Genomic DNA, 20,981 nt, shown 5'->3' with positions numbered 1-20,981 from the left:
TGGATCACCAACAAATTTCCTTAACAAAGACACATGAAACACCAGATGTACCGATGCCAAATCAGAAGGCAAATTCAACTCATAAGACACTTTGCTAATTCGCCTCAAAATATGATATAGGCCAACATAGTGGAGAATTAGCTTCTCTTTCTTACCAAAATGCATCACACCCTTCATGGGTAAAATTTTCAAATAAACCCAATCATTAACCTCAAATTCAAATTCTCTTCCCCTTACACCCAAATAGGACTTTTGTGGATTTGGGTTGTCTTGAACCTTTCTCTAATAAGTCTAACCTTCTCCATAGCCTCAAATATCAACTCAGGTCCTATCAAAGCAACTTTATCAACCTCGAACCAACCAATAAAAGACCTATACCTCCTACCCTATAAGGCCTCAAATAGAGTCATTTGAATGTTAAAATGATAACTATTACTATATGCAGACTGTATCAATGGAAAATGGTCATCCCAATTACCTCTAAAATCCATAGCACATGATCTCAACATGTCCTCTAATGTTTGACTGGTGCACTCGGCTTGACCATCCATCTGTGGGTGAAAACTTGTACTAAGCTTCACTTGAGTATCAAGACCCTTTTGGAAAGATCGCCAAAACTGAGTACCTCAATTTAAAATGATAGACAGTAGAACACAATGAAGTTTAACCAACTATCACATATACACCTTAGAATAGTCCTCGGCTGAATATGAAGTCTTAATGGGAAAAAAATGAGTCAACTAAGTCATTCGGTCAACAACCACCCAAATAGAATTATGTTGCCTACGAGTATGAGGCAAACCAGTAATGAAGTCCATATTCAAGGATTCCTTATTCAAGGGTTCCAACTTCCAAGTAGGAATCTCAATATATTGAACCAAACCTCCTGGTTTTTGATGCTCAATCTTCACTTACTGATAATTCGGGCACTTAGCCACAATTTATGCATTATCCCTTTTCATGCCATCCACCAATACATTTTTCTCAAATAACGATACATCTTTGTGGAACCCGAATGAATGGAATGCCAACTATGAGCCTCGAACAATATTATTTTCCTCAATCCATTTATATTGGGAACACACAATCGGCCTTGATATCTCAAAAACACCATCTCCCCCATGAGAGAATGCTCTGATGGCTTTTTTAGCACCCACATTCTTCAACTCAACTAAGGTAGGATCACTATCTTTCTTGGCCTTAACATCCGCCACAAGAGACAATTCAGAACCATTTTGCACAATAACACCACCATCCTTGGATTCAACCAATGGAGTACCCAAATGGGCCAATCCGTGAACATCTCAAACTAGCTCTTTCTTCTCATCATCGATATGGGCACCACTGTTCATGGCTAGTCTACTAAGAGCGTTGGCAATCGCATTTGCCTTCCCCGGATGGTATATCACACTCATGTCATAATCCTTCAAAAATTCAAGCCACTTTCTTTGTTGAATATTCAAATCTTTTTAAGTGAACACATATTGCAAATACTTGTAATCGGTGAATACATCCACATGGACATCTGTAAGACCCCAGAAGTTGAAAAGTTGGAATGAAGGAGAAATTCTCAAAATATTGACTAACTTCAAGAACCATGAGTCACTCGAACCTTTGTGCTTTTTCAGGGTAAAACTTCAGAAAGGTCCTATGACTCATTAGGAAGAGTCATAATCCCTTTGACGAGTCGTGACAATGACTCGTACAAAAACTTTAGAGATCCTCAAAATTTTTAGGTTTTTAGACCTGTAGGACGAGTCGAATAGATGAATCGTAATTACGATGACAAGTCATAGAAATGACTCATAAACACAACTTCAGAGGCTTCCAACATCTTAAGAAGTTCAGGACCTACATGAAAGCTCAAGTCTACGAGTCCTAGACTTGAGGACGAGTCGTAGAAGTCGATCTGTAGGTCCAAAGTTCAATTTTAATGAAGGATATTCATGTCATTTCCCAAGTTCAGTTCAATGAACCTAGACGCTTTTATTACCAAGTTCAAAGTCTTTATAAACCCAATTCTTCAAATTCCCCTCCTATTCAATTCATTCTTCAAAATTTTCCTAAAGCAAGACTGTAATTCTCTCTCAAGCTTCTCCTACAAATTCAAGCTAGGATTTCCAGTTTATCAAGGTTTTCTATTTAATTCTAAGTAAATTTTACCAAGATATATGGGGATTGATCCATTGGTTCCTTTTACTTATGGAGCCACAAGGTTTTTCTAAAAAATCTCATGAAATTTCCTTATCTTTAAACTCAAATTTTGATGAATTGTGTTGGGCTGTTTCAATTACGTTTCTAATTATTATCAATGATTATTATAAGTATGTTTCTACATAAATTGCATGATTTCAAGTTGATTTATGAATTTTCATGGGTGAAGCTATTTTCAATTATGATATATGTTGCATCCAGATGCACAAACAAGTGTACGCGGTCTCAAAAGTAATATAGTGACCCTGTTTAAGAGCCGGATATCAAAACCACAGAAAAATGCAGTGAGGCGTTAGTTAGATTTTCAATGAATCAAATTATTCATGTGTGTTTTCGAAAAGTTGATTTCATTTATATCTATAAAAATAATTATAACACTCCGATATGGAAAAATGATTCAAAGATATTAGAGAAATTTTATAAATATAAAGAAGAGTTCTTGATTTGTAGCACTCATAGATTTCCAGTCTAAAATCCTTTACTTTGGCATCCAATGGGTTTTACGATAACTGGTTTACAATGTTTATTATACAATTATGATCTTCCGATCTCTAATTGTCTATTCTTGTTGACATCCTAACTACATCGTGGAGCGGAGATAAGCATGAATCAACAAAAATGCATTAATCTTATCATCTTGTTTAGTAACCAAACATGGTGTACAGATATGTGTCACGGTCATTTTATACATGAATTATTATAGGCAATTCTTGGACAAACATGCTCCTTATATTCTAGTGTTCTATCCCTTTTCCGTCTTCCGAGTTCCATCTAGACAATAATTTTTTTTGTAATGGTGATCAAGCATTAAAACAATCAAAACAAAAATATAAGAGTAATGACACACACAAACCCATTTTTTAACCAATGTAAACAAGATTCAAACCTTCATCTTTTGGCTACAACCCAAGAACAAGGGGATTTAGCCACTCATGGTGTATAATATATTTACATAAATCATTTCTAACATAAAACTTAGATTCAAAATGAAAGGAAAGAAGAAAATATCACCAAAGTTAGCTCTCTCTTCGTCTTCTTCAACTCAAACCCGACAATCTAATCTACTTTTTAATAAAATATGTAAAGGTGCTATTTATAGCACCAAAAACGTGGAATTAAAGTAGACACACTAAAGTCCGTAATGCAGAGTTGGTTTAGTTCAATGTAATTTTTTATTTTCTTATGTCGGCATAAATTTGTGATATCCAGAACCAGGTCCGCGATGTGGACCTGGCGCGCACCACACTATTTCATCGAATAAATTCCAAGCTTTGGAATCAAATCTCAGAATCCAAGTGCGCAACGCGAACATACTTCCTTATAATGTATTCTTCACATTGTGTTCTCAACCTCTCCTTTGAGATCCACTTTCTATCCGATCATGTTTTGAATGTTCATTCTTTCCCTATCAGCCCTGAAAGTGTCTAATCACATTGGTTTGTTACAACAATACAAAAAATGCAACAATATGAACTAAATTCTAGGAATTTTCTCTCAACTTGATCAATCAATTAGGGGTTTTATTTGTTATTGGGCACATAAATGTACCCAAGATCACCACCCCACACTTATACTTTGTTAGTCCTCGAACAAACTCCCAGTCTTATTCTTAAAATAACAAATACATGATATATGAAGTAATTCTACCAAACCACAGTGATTGCACAATTATCTTATCTTATAAACATATATTAAATTTCTATTTTAAGCAACTGACTAAGTCAACACCATAGACTTGAGAGTTGACTCTGTAATGAAATAACTCACATGGTTTGTTTAATAAAAAATTATGCATGATTACTATTTCTTCATTAAACATGTGCCCTTACCATGAAATAATTTACCCATTCTCTCACAGTTACGTTAATGGGTATTTAAATAAAATTTCGCTCATTCTCTTAAATGAAATCACAAGTTGCTCAAGATTAACCATAGGCTTTCCCTTAGTATATCAAATATATCTATTAAGGCAACTAAGACTTAACGATCACTTAGGGCTTTTTCAGGTTGTAATGTGGGCTAGAGGATGAGTAGGTAGAGATCTGGACATGTATAGTGACTTGGTTCCCAAGTGCTTTCAACACACTACATTTGTTTTATTACTTTCTACTACTACATAATCTTATTCTCACCACTTTGTTGTTTCGTTAACTTAACCTTTCACTTCATTTGTCTGTGTAGAGGAAGTCTTCTTTTCTTTAATAACCTCAACCATAATGTGGTTGACGTTCTTTTCACCTTTCATAAGATTGTCTTCCCTAACACAAGATTTTATTTCAATTAATTGCACCAATGGTTTTATTCTTAGTAACCCAAGGTTGTTAACCCCCCCCATTTCTCTGCTTTTTCTCTTTCAAAGCGCTTGACATCTTGGATCAAAATTATAGTCTCAAAAAAAATGGGAATAGGCTTCAAACTAGGCTGCTAAAGAATCAAGTCAAAGGCTTGAAAGGGCTAACTGTGGATTTGTATTAAGGTAGGTACAACAAGTGGTTTTAAAATGAGGTTACCAAAGAATTGCCTAGATCCTTTTCCTAAATTCCAAACTTCCTTTGTTTTCACCACTAATACACGTAGGGCAAGTTCTATCAATCAAAAGCAACCAAAATTATATAATTAACCTTACTCAAACTGCACATGTTTAATTTCAGAATGACAATTCTTCAGAAATTCAACCACAATCACATGAATTCAACATTATTCAAAATCTAACACTGATTCTTAGGTGTCTCAAGTTAGTTAATTTTTCATGTTTTTCTTTCATTTCATCTGCTACCTATGAAATCTTATAGTTTGGCAAAACACTTTATATACATTACAAATATCTAAAAAGAAAGATTTTTTTTATATACGATTCAAGGGGACTATCCATGGCCAAAGAACCGAAAATAAATGCCATGAAACCCAATGTCAGAAAAAAAAATTAAACGACGTCAAATAATTTAGATAAGTAAAAACCAATATTTACGATAAACCTAAAATAAACAACTACCAATCCAAATAAACCACAACATAACTCTACAATTAGCAATCCAGATAAAATAAAATACCAAACTTAACAAAATTAAATAGCTACTGTTTAATTAAACAGACTCCACCCCACACTTAGTTGGGCACTGTCCTCAGTAGCACAAGTTAGTAGACTTTCCTATATACTCATCTATTTGTTCACCAGTATCCGGATCTTCCATAGCTAGGGGGTCAAACTCTGTGGCCTCCAAATCTGACTCCACGTCTGAGCCTGTCCTTCTTCTATTCTCATCTATGGGGATATCGTCTTCTGTGGGCTCATACAAGTCAGGTTCCAATTCGAGGACAACCATATCATGCTCGTTCAGTGGGTATTTTCTCTCGATCTCACAGAGTTCCTCTTTAGTGGACGCTCTCCCTCCAGTGCGGTGTCAAAGCATTTCCAAGTTAAACATGCGGGCTTTGATTATATCATCGCACCTCGCATGCTCCTGGGTAGTAAGGACTGGGCCGTAAGTATAGTCTGGCCCTTTGATGTTTGTGACATCATAAGAATCTAAGGGAAGGGGGGCCATATAATCATGTTGTTCCTTGGGGACCCCGACTCTTTGACATATATCTGTGATGAGGCCTCCGAATGCAAACCTCCTCCCTCGATAAACCCTGCATTTCTTGATAGTGGATTTTATCACAGCTCTAACATTCACGTCAATCCCTTTCATAAGGGCATAGACCAAGCATACTCTGTCCCATGTTAATTCTATGTATTAGAGTCCAGGAATGAGACTATGCATGACAATCTTCACCCACACCCGTGCTTCTTTGTTAAGATGCGCATATGGAAATATGTTATGGTAGCCCTAAAGACCATGACGTACCCACTTTGCAGTCGATATAGGCCCACGCAAAGGATGTCAGAGATCCCTATATGGCAGTTGAATGTTTAAATATGTCAAGGCGGTGGTTGGTAGCTTTGGGGTTCCCAATATCTTATTTATTACCATGGGAGATAGAGTAACATCAACCCTTCGTGCTGTGATGTAATGTGTGCGCTGATCAGGTTGATAGTTTGCATAGAATTCCCTTACCACGTGCAAATTGCACAACCTTGGGTGAGTGAACAAGAAATGCATATTTAGTTCTTCTATTCTCTACATTATTTGGGGGTAGTCTCAGGCCAATTTTTCCTCATCTATTGGCAGATCAGATAGATAGCGAGACTCAGTGTGTCGCTTGTACCAGTTTTTTCCAGTTGGATGCACCACTTTTTTGCTAAATCGATGAGATTGACCTCTAGGCATGGGTGAGGCAGGTGGTATAGAGGGTGCTCCTATTTCTCTTTTCCTGCTTGTAGGAGCTGCTGGTTCCTTTTCTAGCCTTCTACTAGATGACATTCTTCCTGCAAATAAGCCACCCAAAAACAACATGTAAGAATCTAAATGTACATTCGAACTTCATGCCCGTACCCCACACTTAAACATTTCATTAGCACGCAAGTAATATGAAGGTACTCAGACTTCCCTTCATTTGAGTATTATGCACATATATGCTATAAACCAACCCACACTTCAAATAATCCATATGGTGAGTCCAATACTATACGAATTCAAAATAGCCTCCTGTAGTATAACATATCCCGCAAAACTCAACATATATGATTCAATACTATAAGTTATTTCAACCCCAACTTCAGAGCATACAGATAAACTCATGATTAACCCAACATAGTATTCAAGTTTAAGCATCAATGTGCATACATAATCATCACTACTACAAGCATGTTTTCAACCCAATAATTTGAACAATATAAACTTCACTTCACATTATTTTCACAACTCAAACTAACTTCAACACATTACTTTATGCATGTTTACTCAAGAATTCAACACACATTATCATAACAATCACAACATTCAATTTCTTCTAATCATCAAAAGTAGGGTTAGGTTACAAGAACTTAATCCATAATAAGTTAACCACAACAAACAATTCCTAAGCAACTTGACACACCCAATAAGTATTTCAATCTAAGAACCATGAAAATCAATGATATTGCGTCAAAAATTAAGGACCAATAACTTACTTATGTAGATTTCAACCATTTATGTCATAAAAAGAGTTCAAGAACACATACCTTATTGGTTTGAAGTAGAAACCCAAAAGAGATTTGCTTGGAATTGTTGAGTGGTCGCAGATTTTTGCCTTAGAAGAAAGGAGTTTTGAGAGCTGAACAGAGAAAGGGAACGATTTAGAGTTGAAAACTGAGGTGAATAGGTCTTTTTCGAGGGTTTACACTAATTTAATCAAGTTAACCCATTAAAAATGGGTTAAACCCATCTTTTTAAATGAAGAATCCTAAAACATATCCCAGGTCCGCGACGTGGACTTGTCGCGGACCTTACTGTTTAGTGACCCAAAATTTCAAATTGCATTTAATACTAAAATTAACTAGGTCCGTGTCGCGTGAACCTGGTGCACACCTTACTTGAAACCTATTTTCACAAAAATGATTAAAAACATACTTGAGAAAATTTGCACTGAGATGGAACAGGTCCACGACGCGGAGTTGACTCGAACCTCTCTGTTCAAGCTTCGTCCGACTTCTCTTTTTATTTTCTTTTATTTTATAAACAAACTTATTTAATAAAACAAAATGAAATCCATTATAACCTCTAATAAAAGAAAATATTTTATAATTCCTCACTGGTTGCTTCCCGCACAACGCCTTATTTACTATCGTGGCAGGACTTAATACCTTCATGTTTTGTCCTCAAGCTCTACAACTTCCTCTTCACGATCCACATCATTACCAAAGTAGTTCTTGACTCTTTGCCCATTAACTAGAAAAGTGGATATTTTGGATACATACCACAGTTCCACAGCTTCATGAGGTGTCATACATACCACTTCAAATAGACCATTCCACTAGGATCTTAACTTCTCTAGAAAAAAGTTTGAGTCTAGAGTTAAAAAGAAGTACCTTTTGCCATGGTTCGAAAGTGCGAGTGATGATGTGCTTATCATGCCATCTCTTTGTATTTTCCTTGTAAAGCTTGGCATTTTCATAGGCCTAGACCCTAAACTCCTCCAACACATGCAATTAGTCCAGCTGCTTTCTCCCTGCTAACTCTGGGTCAAGATTCAGCTTCTTGATTGCCCAATAGGCTTGGTACTCTAACTCAACCGGTAAATGACATGTTTTACCAAATACTATCTGATATGAAGAGGTCCTAATGGATGTTTTGTATGCCATTCGATATGCCTAAAGTGCTTTATCTAAATTCTCTGACCAATCTTTCCTTTGTGCATTCACAGTCTTTTGCAATATCTACTTCACCTCTCTGTTGGATACCTTGACCTACCCACTGGTTTGCGGATGATATGCTATAGCCACTTTATGCCTCACCCTATACTTAGCTAAGATATTCTTCACTATTTGATTTATGAAGTGAGATCCTCCATCGCTGATAATTGCTCTAGGAGTGCCAAATCGAGTGAAAATGTACTTCTTGAGAAACTTGGTCACCACCTTTGAGTCATTGGTGGGAAGAGCTATGATCTCAACCCACTTGGATATGTAATCTACTGCCACTAAGATATATTAATTTCTATAAGATGATGGAAATGGACTCATGAAGTCCATGCCCCATACATAAAAAAATTTGACTTCTAGGATGTATCTCAATGGCATTTCGTGTCTTCTTGAGATGTTGTCCATTCGTTGGCATTGGTCATAGTTCTTCACATATCGTGCAACATCTTTAAACAATGTAGGCCAAAAGAAAATAGATTAAAGTACCTTATACGCAGTGCTCTCTCCTCCATGATGACCACCATATGCTGATGAGTGGCAACTATCTAACACTTAGCGTACTTCGATTTATGGAACACACCTTCTTTCCATTTGGTTTATTCCCTTCTTGAATAAGTAAGTCTCATCCCATATGTAGAACCAAGCTTTATGCATCAACTTTTTCTTCTTTTGTGAGGTTGCATCTAAGGGAAACACCCCACTAACCAGGTAATTGACTATGTTGAAGTACCACGACAATTCACTCAATTCAAGAGCTAAAAGTTTCTCATCAGGGAATTCTTCTTTGATCTGCATCTGTTCCCCAGCATGTGTCAAACTCTCTAGCCTAGAAAGGTGATCAACAACTTGATTCTCACAGCCCTTGCAATCTTTGATCTCAATGTCGAATTCTTAGAGCAGCCAGATTCATCTTTTGAGTCATGGCTTTATATCTTTCTTGTTGAATAGGTACCTAAGAGCTGTATGGTCAGTGTAAATAATTTCTTTAGTACCTACCAGGTAGGATCTGAACTTGTCGAATGTATAAACTAGAGCCATCATTTCCTTCTCTATGATCGTGTAGTTGGCCTGTACCGAGTCCAGAGTCTTGCTTACATAATAAATAGAGTGGAAGATTTTCTCTTTTCTCTATCCCAAAACTGTTCCCACTACTATATCACTTGTATCGCACATCAGTACAAAAGGTAGCTCCCAGTCATGAGCTATTAGAATGGGGCTTCAATCAGCTTCTTCTTTAAGAGTTCGAAGGCCTGCAAACATTTATCATCAAAGATAAATTTTGCCTACTTTTCTAACAGGATGCACATGGGTCTTGCAATCTTTGAAAAATCTTTAATGAATCGCCAATAGAATCCAGCATGACCTAGAAAAATATGGACATCTTTTACTGAAACCGATCATGGAAGGTTCTCAATCACTTCAATTTTAGCTTTGTCTACCTCCTAACCATCTTTTGAAATTTTATGTCCCAACACAATACCCTCCTTTATGAAGAAATGATATTTCTCCTAATTTAAAACGAGATTTGTTTCCTCACACCTTGCTAGTACTTTCTCTAGATTTTGCAAACAAAGATTAAAAGACTCTCCAAAGACTGAAAAATCATCCATAATAATCTCTACAAACCATGAAATATAGCGATCATACACCTCTAAAAATTGGCGGGAGCATTAAAAAGACCAAATGACATATACTTAAACGCATATGTCCCATAAGGGCATGTAAACGCTGTTTTTTCCTCGTCCTCTGGTGCAATGGTAATTTGGTTGTACACCGAATACCCACCAAGAAATAATAATACTTTTGGCCTGCTAACCTGTCAAGTATTTGGTCAATAAATGGTACAGGGTAGTGATCCTTCCTTGTGGCATCATTTAACTTTCTGTAGTCCATGCATATACGCAACCCAATTGCTGTTCTTGTAGGGATTAACTCATTCTTCTCATTATTCACTACATTCATTCCCCCTTTCATTGGTACAAACTGAATTGGGCTTACCCATTTACTATCAGAGATTGGGTATATTATGCCTGTATCTAGCCACTTAATTATCTCTTTCTTCACTACTTCTTTCATGATGGGGTTCAACCGGCGTTGTGGTTATGCACTAGCTTTATGTACTTCTTTCATGAATTTTCTATGCATGTACAACGCAGGGCTGATACTATGAAGATCAGCCATTTGCTATCCAATTTCCTTCTTATGGTTTTTTAATACCTCAAGTGCTGTAATGACCTGTGCCTCAGAAAAAATAGATGAAAGAATTATAGGTATGATATTCTTCACTCTAAGAAAAACATACCTGAGATGTGCTGGAAATTGCTTCAACTCCAAGTTAGGAGCTTCTTCCAGAGATGGCTTGGGTGAAGGACCCAATTCTCTGTTCAAAGGTTCCACATTTGTTTTCCACATGTTGACATTTGGCATATCAAGTAAACTAGCTAACTCTTTAGATTCCATGTCCTCTTCAATATATTGACCAATCACGACTCTTTTGAAAGCATCTTTTGCTAAAATGCATTGAGCTAAGACTTCCTCATCGATGATAGTTATAGCAGACAACTCTTCATAGACTGCAGGCAACTTCAGTGCCTGATATACATTAAACACCTCCACTTTTTCATATGTTCTCATGGTCAATCTATCTACATCCACATCAATAAGTGCACCACCTGTTGCTAAGAACGGATGCCACAAGATAAAAGGAACATCAGGGTCAGGATCAAAATCTAATACAATAAAAGCAATAGGAAAGATGAGGGATCCCACTAGAACTAACACATCCTTAATAATACTATCAGGTCTAGTGACAGAACGATCAACTAACTGTAATAAAATGGTGGTTGCTTTAAGTTCTCTCTGACCTAATTTCTTTATAATAGCTCTAGGCATCAAGTTTATACTAGCACCTAGATCACAAATACCTCTTGCATTATTGTACTTACCAATCGTTACCTTTATCGTGAAACTACCTGGATCTTTTTGTTTAGCTGGAAGCTTAACTTTGTTCAAGATTCTTGAACTACACTCTTCTGTGAGTGCCGCTGTTTCAAATTCAGCTAACTTGCTCTTGTTTTCCATAATATATTTGACAAATTTAGCATAATTTGGAATGCCCTGCAACACATCAATTAAAGGTAAGTTAATTTGCACCTGTTTAAGCATATCTACAAATTTTTCAAAACATTCCTCTCCTTTCTTCTTTTTAAATTTTTGTGGAAATGGAAGATGTGGTTTTATTTTCTGCTCTTTTTCCGTCTGTGATCGGCTAGATTCACTAGCTTTAATTTCCACAGCTTTACCTTTACCTTTACTACCTTTTCTTTTTGGTGTTAGCTCAACCAATGCTCGTCCACTTTGAGTGCTCACAGTATTTATCTATTTGGGGTTTAGATTAGTGTTACCTGGTAAACCACCTTGCGAGCGTGAATTTTGTGCACTAGCTACCTGTCCCACCTATTTCTCTAAATTTTGGGAGTGATTTATTATTGGCGCACGTCTGCAGCTAGCTTACCTTGGTCATTCATGAGTTTTATAAGCATGTCTTCCACATTCATGTTTGCTGCACATCTTGATTATTGGTTACTCTGGTCTTGCTGGTTATAGTGCTGGCCTCCTCCTTGTGGTTTATATAGACCGTGGCCTTGATTGTTGTACTGTTGCCTACTCCCTTATGGTTTGAATTATGTTTTCCCTCGCTTTTGTTTTTCTAATGTCCACCCTATGAGAAATTCAGATGGTTTCTCCAATTTGGGTTGTAAGTATTTCCATAGTTCTGATTATCTCCACTCTTAGGTACATTTCTCACAAATTCACCGACCCAGGATTAACTCCATAATATTCTGCCATATATTCACTACTGCCACACACCTCGCACCACATGTGTTATTGCTGAACCATAGTCACCGAAGCTTGCTGCTATCCTTTTGCTAAAGTATTGAAATGCGATGTCATCATATTTTGCATTGCTACAATCTGTGCCGTCAAAGCTGTCATCGCATCAACTTCAAACATGCCTACTTGTTTTTGAACCACAAATCTAGAATTTCCTCCATTCCACTCAGGATCTCCCTGAGATATGTGATTAAGCAACGTATATAGCTCATCATATGTTTTCTCCAATGCCTGTCCACTTATAACAGAATAAAGAAGAATTTTGGTGTTGGGTTCCAACCCTTCTATGAAGGTATGGACCAACACGTCATTAGATTGATGATGGTGAGGACAACTAATCAGTAAAGATTTAAACTCCTCCCAAGATTGGTACAAATTTTCTCCAGATTTTTGCTTAAAGCTTAAAATTTCAGACCTCAACTTAGCTGTCTTCCCTGAAGGAAAGAACCTGATAAGAAACCTATGAGCCAAATCATTCCATGAAGTGATTAAATTTGGTGGTTTTAACTTCAACCACCTCTTAAATTCCCCCAACAAAGAAAAGGAAAACAATGTTAACCTCACATAATTAGGAGATACCCCATTAGGTGTATAAGTGTCGCTAATCTCCCAGAAGTTCTGGATGTGAACTTGAGGATCTTTATGAGGCAAACCTGTAAACTGCCCATTAGAGTGCAATAGTTGCACCATGTTCTGTTATAATTCAAATCTTCCTCCAGCTAGCTGTTTCTGAATGCTGGAGGTGACATTTGCTGTTAGTGGGACTGCCACATTATGTACTATCTTGGCTTCCATCTCCACAGGGATATCTACCGGCACCTCATTAGTATCACATTGATTTACCTGTGGTACAGGATATAGAGCAACTGCTCTCCTTCTTTGCTGATGTAAAAATCTTTCAGGCTCATCTAGTGGCTCTACAATGTTCCCACTTCTGTCCAGTGTGCCTTTTTTTAAGTTCTCCTACAAGAAATAACAGCTATGATCAAGTTGTTAACAAAAACTCAAATAATAAAGAAACTTCGCAAAGAAAACTAATGCCAAATTAAACAATGTTCCCTGGCAATGGCGTCAAAAACTTGTTGCATCCAGACGCACACGCAAGTGTACGCGGTCTCAAAACTAATATAGTGACCCTCTTTAAGAGCCACATATCGAACCCATAGGAAAATGCAATGATGCGTTAGTTAGGTTTTCAATGAATCAAATTATTCATGTGTGTTTTCAAAGAGTTGAGTTCATTTATGTCTATAAAAATAATTATAACAATCTGATATGGAAAAATGATTCAAAGATATTAGAGGAATTTTATCAATATAAAGAAGAGTCCTTGGGTTGTAGTACTCATAGATTTCTAGTCTAAAATCTTTTACGTTGGTATCCAATGGGTTTTTCGATTACTGGTTTACAAGGGTGATTATACAATTATGATCTTCCGATCTCTAATTGCCTAGTCTTGTTGACAACCTAACTACATCGTGGAGCAGGGATAAGCATGAACCAACAAAAATGCATTAATCTTATCATCTTATTTAGTAACCAAATATGGTGTATAGATATATGTCACGATCATTCTACACAGGCAATTCTAGGACAGACATGCTCCTTATATTCTAGTGTTCTATCCCTTTTCCGTCTTTCGAGTTCTATCTGGACAATAATTTTTTTGTAATGGTGATCAAGAATTAAAAAAATCAAAACAAAAACATAAGAGTAATGACACACACAAACCTATTTTTTAACCAATGTAAATAAGATTCAAACCTTCATCTTTTGGCTACAACCCAAGAACAAGGGGATTTAGCCACTCATGGTGTATAATATATTTACATAAATTATTTCTAACATAAAACTTAGATTCAAAATAAAAGGAAAGAAGAAAATATCACCAAAAGTAGCTCTCTCTTCGTCTTCTTCAACTCAAACCCGACAATCTGATCTACTTTTTAATAAAATATGTAAAGGTGCTATTTATAGCACCAAAACGTGGAATTAAAGTAGACACACTAAAGTCCGCAATGCAGAATTGGTTCAGTTCAGTGTAATTTTTCATTTCTTGTGTCGGCATGAATTTGTGCTATCTAGAACAAGGTCCGTGATGTAGACCTGGTGCGCACCACATATTTTCTTTGAATAAATTCTAAGTTTTGGAATTAAATCTTAGAATCCATGTGCACGACGTGTACATACTTCCTTATAGTGTATTTTCTTCACATTGTGTTCCCAACTTCTCCTTTGAGCTCTACTTTCTATCCGATCATATTTTGAATGTTCATTCTTTCCCATCATCACTGAAAGTGTATAATCACATTGGTTGGTTACAACAATATAAAATATGCAACAATATGAACTAAATTCTAGGAATTTGCTCTCAACTTGATCAATGAATTATGAGTTTTATTTGTTATTGGCCACATAAATGTACCCAAGATCAATATACATGAATGTATGATCATGAAGTTCAATGATTTCAAGTATTCTCATTGTTTTAATGCAAATTGACTATGTATATGAGTTTTACTCTAAATTCAAATATAAGTTATGATCATGGATTACAATTATGTTCAAGATATGAATTCTATACAAGGTATGAGGAAAGGTGACTTAGGATCCTTAATTGGTGACCTAGGAACCTAATGACATGAATTATTCAAGTATGATATTGTAATGTTGAAAGACTTATACTCACATTGCAAGTGTGATATGAAAATGAGATATTCTATGAATTATGAAGTTTATGAACAAGTATATGATTTATGTTAAGTATGATTACTATGCTATGTATTTCGTGAGATTTGACTTAGCACCGAATAATGAATTGAGGTGGGGGCTCGACCTATAGGGTCCTTGTATAAAGTCTCTTGTCTCAGAACTACGTGCCACCATAGGATTGCCTTTGTCTTAGCTAGTGTATCCACATGTAGCGTATGTAAAGGACCCGCCTAGCGTGGTAGAGTCTACCTTGGCAAGTAGATTCCCCTTTTTTTGTTGTATGAGGAGATGTTGAGATTTCATGTTATAGCTTGCATGGTCATATTAGAGGTTATGATTCCTATCCCACATATGTTTAATTTTCTTATGTACGTTTATGATTTCAACTATATCCCTTAAATGCTTCGATCATTATGATTTTCTCATGATTTTAATTATCCTCTTTATATTATGTACGTTCTTTGATCATTGCATCCTATGATTTACATTGCATGACATGCCCATATACTTAGTACATTCAAACATACTAACACATATTTTTGCCTATATTATCTCAAAATACTGGAGTTGAGGATTACATTCCTACACATGGCTAGTGAGCTTCTATATCGATGGAGTTTTGGTGAGTCCTCATCTACTGAGGACAAGCTATGAGTTGGTTGTTTCATATCAAATACTTTGTTATATTCGTATTGAGGGTGAGCTAGAAACATGTCTTGGCCCCGTCCATCTTAAAGTAGTAAAGGCATTGTTGGACAAATGTTATGGAGTCTATGTACTCATGTTACATTCTTCTGCTATGATTCATGATTTAGAGTCTTTTTATGTTATTTCCGCATATGCTTTACCTTATGTATGATTAATGATATGACAAGAGTCTTGGTTGGAGCCCTTCGGGAGTTTAATCACTGTGTTATGACTAGGCCCTACAGTGTCTCCACAACTTCAAAGCAAAAACCACAGTCGCTAACTCTAAGTCATAGGTTGGGTAATTCTTTTCATGAACCTTGATTGCCTAGAAACATAGGTTATCATTTTACCATTCTATATTAGCACACTATGAAGACCGACTCGTGAAGTATCACAATAGACAACAAACCCATCAGAACCTTCTAACAAAGTCAATACTAGAGCGGAGGTAAGTATATTCTTCAACTCTTGAAAACTCTTCTCTCATGCCTTGAATTATTGGGATTTCATATTCTTTTGAGTAAAAGTAGTCAAGGGCGATGCGATGGAAGATAAACCTTCCACAAACCGTCTATAATAACTGGCTAAGCCCAAAAACTTTGAATGTCAGAAGGGGAAAATGATCTAGGCCAATTCTTAACCACCTCGATCTTCTTGGGATCAACCATAATTCCTTTACTGGAGATGATATCGCCAAGGAAAGCAACTTACCCCAACCAAAATTCACACTCACTGAATTTGGCAAACAACTGAAGGTCCTTGAGAATTTGCAATACAATCCTCAAATGATCGGCATGCTCTTCCTCACTCCGAGAATAGATCAATTTATCATCTTTGAACACAATTATGAACATATCAAATATTGCTTGAACACCCTGTTCATCAAATCCTTAAAAGCTCTAGGGGAATTCATTAGTCCAAAAGACGTAACAAAGAATTCAAAGTGACCATACCGAGTTCTAATAGCCATCTTCTGAATATCACTTTCCTTTACTCAAAGTTTATGATAACTTGATCGAGAATCAATTTTTGAAAAGTAGCTTTCTGCTTGAAGTTGATCAAATAAATTATCAATCCTTGGAATGGGATATTTATTCTTACTTATGATCTTGTTCAATTGCCGGTAACCAATAAACATTCCGAGAGAATCATCATTCTTTCTAATAAAGAGAATTGGGGCACCCTATGGAAAGATACTCAGTCTAATGAAACTCTATCTAACAAATCCTTCAACTCTTTCAATTTTGTCGGGGCTATTCGATAAGTAGGAATAGACATAGGCTAAGTATCAAGGAGAAAATCGATACCAAAGTTTATTTTCCTTTTGGGAGGAATACTTGGCAGGCCATCAGGAAAGACATCCGGAAACTCATTAACAACTGAAACTCACTCAAGAGTAGGATCTTTAGAATTAGTATCTCTAATTCGAACTAGATTATAAATACAACCTTTGGAAATAATTTTCCAACCTTTAAGGCATGAGATGAATTGACCCTTAAACACGAAATTACTACCCTTCCATTCTAGGATTGGCTCATTTAGAAAATAAAATTTGACCACACGAGTCCTACAACATCCAGAAGCATAACATGCATGAAGAAAATTCATACCAAGAATAACATTGAACTCGGTCATATCAAGCTCTACAAGATCAATTGAGGTGATTTTATGAAAATCTGAAATAGGGTAATTTCTATAGACTGTTTTAGCTATAATTAAATCACCAACAGTAGTACAGACCGAGAAAAGCTCTAGCAAGATCTTAAGACTAACAATGAACCTCATAGAAATATAAAGAGTAACAAATAATGGAGCAGAACCCGGATCTAATAATGCAAAAAACATTAAATTCGAAGACTTTCAACATACCAGTCACAATATCAGGGGAATCCTCTAACTCCTGATGAGTCTAAAAGGCATAAAATCTGTTGTGGCGCTGACCACAACCCGAAGTAGTAGCATACTAATATGGATGACCGGTAGTTTGAGTTTGAGACTCTGTTCTAAAATACTCCTACACTCCCTTGAATGATGACCCGACTTTCCACACTTATAGAACACATCCAATCCCTCTAGGCATTCTTCCTTATGATTCATCCCATATTTCTTGTATGAATAGATGACTTGACCACTCGGAGCTTCTCCTTATGCCTTAGGATTAGCTACCTTATCCTTATCAAGTTTTGGAGCCAAAGTGTTAGATGAATCGTGCTCTGAATACCTTTAAAAAAACTGTGGACGACCACCATTATTGGACTTACCGTGAGAAAAGTTACCATCATCGATTTGAGTCCTCTTTGACTCCCTCTTAAACCTCTCCACAACCATGAAAGGAGCATATTTGGATAATTTGGTGAACTTGAGGGCATACTCCCTCACACTCATGTTACCTTAGTGCAAATTGATAAACTCTTGCACCTTCGCCTCTTTCAACTCTATAGAAAGAATTGGTCTAGAAAAACATCCTTGAATTTCTCTCACTCAATGGGACCATCACCTACACCTCTTTCACCTTTCTATTGTTCATACTATACTTGAGCAACCCTTTTGAGTTGGTACACCACCAAGTCCACTTTTTCAACCGGTCTAATATCTGTGATGCCAATAATCTTATCAATACCCTCAATGAACTCTTCCAGATCCTCATCCACCTAGGAACTATGAAACTCAAGAGGGTTCATATGGATGAAATCACAAACTCAGCTAGCCTTCGTACCCACATTTAGGTTCATGGGAGCTACCACCTCATGGTTCACTTAAGTAGCCATGGCTTGAGTAAGAAATTTAAAATTGGCGTAGAACTCTGCATGTGGCACTTGTTCATTCAAGGGATCATTCAGAGCTTGTTTTTCCACCTCAACATTCATTCAGATTGGGTATGTTCATGGAGGCATACTTCTGTAATCGCAAAGAGAAAGTGTTAGAAGAGGAAACCTTAGAGTTCAACTCTATAGCACGATGAGAATATGAAAGAAGTAATGTTTTTACCAAGATGCCTCATAGCCCCCTTATTCAAAGATGTGGTGTGATTCACACTAATGAAATAATACTTTACTCGGAATAGAATTTTAGACTCCTTAGGACACTTCAACCTTGTGCTCTAATACCAAGTTTGTCATGACCCAAGCTAGGCCCTAGGCATGACACGATAATTGAAATCTTGAAGGACTCTAACCAAGCCTCTTAGTATATCATAGATAAGAATTCATATGGTATTTAAAGCAATAAATCTAAATCTTGAAAGTGGAAGTAATGTCTCAATAGGAATATCTCAATAAAGGAGAAACAACATCAAAGGATGCAACAACATAGACTCCGTGAATATCTAACATGCCTCTACTAATTTCAATGGGGGCGTAAGACAAGGTCCAAGATTAAGAGAAATGAAATAATCAAATGACATAATGAAAATAAAGTGTCTTGTCCTTGAAGCATGAGGACTCACCATAAGAACAACTGTACTAAGCTCTAGTTATGAATGAGAGAATGAGCTTGTTGGACCCTACATTATGATATAATATAGGCAAAAGTTTGCGTTAGTACATTGAATGAACTAAGTATGTGAGATGTATGCATGAACAATAAACATAGGACTTAATCAATATGAATCATGAGAAGCAAGAACAATATCTTAAAACATGAGTAAACTATGAAAACATTAAGGCACTAAACTCATTAGGCAATGCACCAAAATATCATATTGGCATATTTGAACCTATGCAGACAATGTAGTTAGAAACTAAAGGTTGCTACTAGAATTTTCATGGGTAGCTATAATGACATGCCAGACCGAACTCCACCTTAATGTCCTCTCGGTGCTAAGTCTTTATCTAAACAGAATTTCAAGAAAATATAGTCATTAACATCATTAGGAAAGATAATAATAGATATTAATATATCGTTATAAAGATAACATAAGACATAACTGGTATGAGATAGGACCTTTAATCGACTTATAAGACCATGCGAGCTATTACATGAAATTTGATGAACCCCACATCGAAAGGGAAAGGCTACCTTGCCAGGGTATACTTCTTGATGGTACTTTCTCTTTAACTTTGTGCTATATTTAGATCTACTAGCTTCACCATATTGGCATCTTTGAACCTACGCGGGCAACGTAGTTAGGCACTAACAGATGCTGCTAGGATTCCCATGGGTAGCTACAATGCATAATAGACCAAACTCCACCTTAAAGTCCTTTCGGTGCTAAGTCTTTATCCAAATGGAATTTCAAGAAAACATAGTCATTAACATCATTAGAAAAGATAATAATAGATATTAATCCATCTTTATAAAAATAACAAAAGGATAGCTCATCTATCAACTTTATCAGGAATGTGTAAGGAAATTCCATCACAACCACTAACTTCTTTAACATGATTGTGCAAGAATTTTCCTTATTTCACTATAACTTCTTTGTTTATAGCATAATTGAAACATCATTCATAACTTTCTTCCTTAAAGCATCTTTGAACATAATTCATAAAGCTTTTATTGAAATAGTTTGAAATTCATGATCATAACTCATAAATAATACATGAAACTAGCATATAGCATAGGTCTTTGAAATTCACATTGAAATCATGCAATGTAATGTGACTTATGAATAATTAGGCTAATATCATTGAACTATATCATAATTAAGAAGATCCAATGCAAATCATGAAATTAGGGCTTGTAGAAGAAGAGTTCGTAAGAGATTTGAAAAGAAATATTTGGGATTCCATGGGTGAAAAGGACCAAGGATGAATTCCCATATACTTTGACCTTTAGGAGCCCTAAATTGTAGAGAATTGAAACTTGACTTTGAAGAAATTCTTAGAAATTGCTTGAGGAAGAAGGCATCTTGGAAAGCACACTTTAGAGAGAAGATTTTGATTTAGAGTGTTAGGGTGAGAATGGGAGGGTTATTAGGGCTTAGGGTAGATAATATGTTATAATAAACTCCTAGAAACTGTCCAATGAATATATAGGGATGGACCAAAATACCCCTAACCTAAACTGTATTTGGCACTTTGATGGGCCTCCACCAAGGTACGTGAACTTCACCGCGACCCATGGTGGTGGGAGTGGTGATGGATTGAATTAAGGGAAATAGGGGTTCCCCCACAAAGGCCATCATGGAGGGTATCCCAAATAGGATCTTGAGGGGTTGGTATTCACAAACCATACCATGGCTCATGGT

At 36.4% G+C, this 20,981-nt stretch overlaps 1 pseudogene; it reads right to left on the bottom strand.

Moving 5' to 3' along the window:
* Positions 1–20,981, bottom strand: part of LOC129903647 (11-beta-hydroxysteroid dehydrogenase B-like) — a 71,377-nt pseudogene that overhangs the window by 26,025 nt on the left and 24,371 nt on the right.

The sequence above is a fragment of the Solanum dulcamara genome, chromosome 9 (assembly GCF_947179165.1).
Source record: "Solanum dulcamara chromosome 9, daSolDulc1.2, whole genome shotgun sequence".
Classification (NCBI taxonomy): Eukaryota; Viridiplantae; Streptophyta; class Magnoliopsida; order Solanales; family Solanaceae; genus Solanum; species Solanum dulcamara.
The sequence above is the reverse complement of the archived record's forward strand: the minus strand, read 5'-3'. Positions and strand labels throughout refer to the sequence as shown.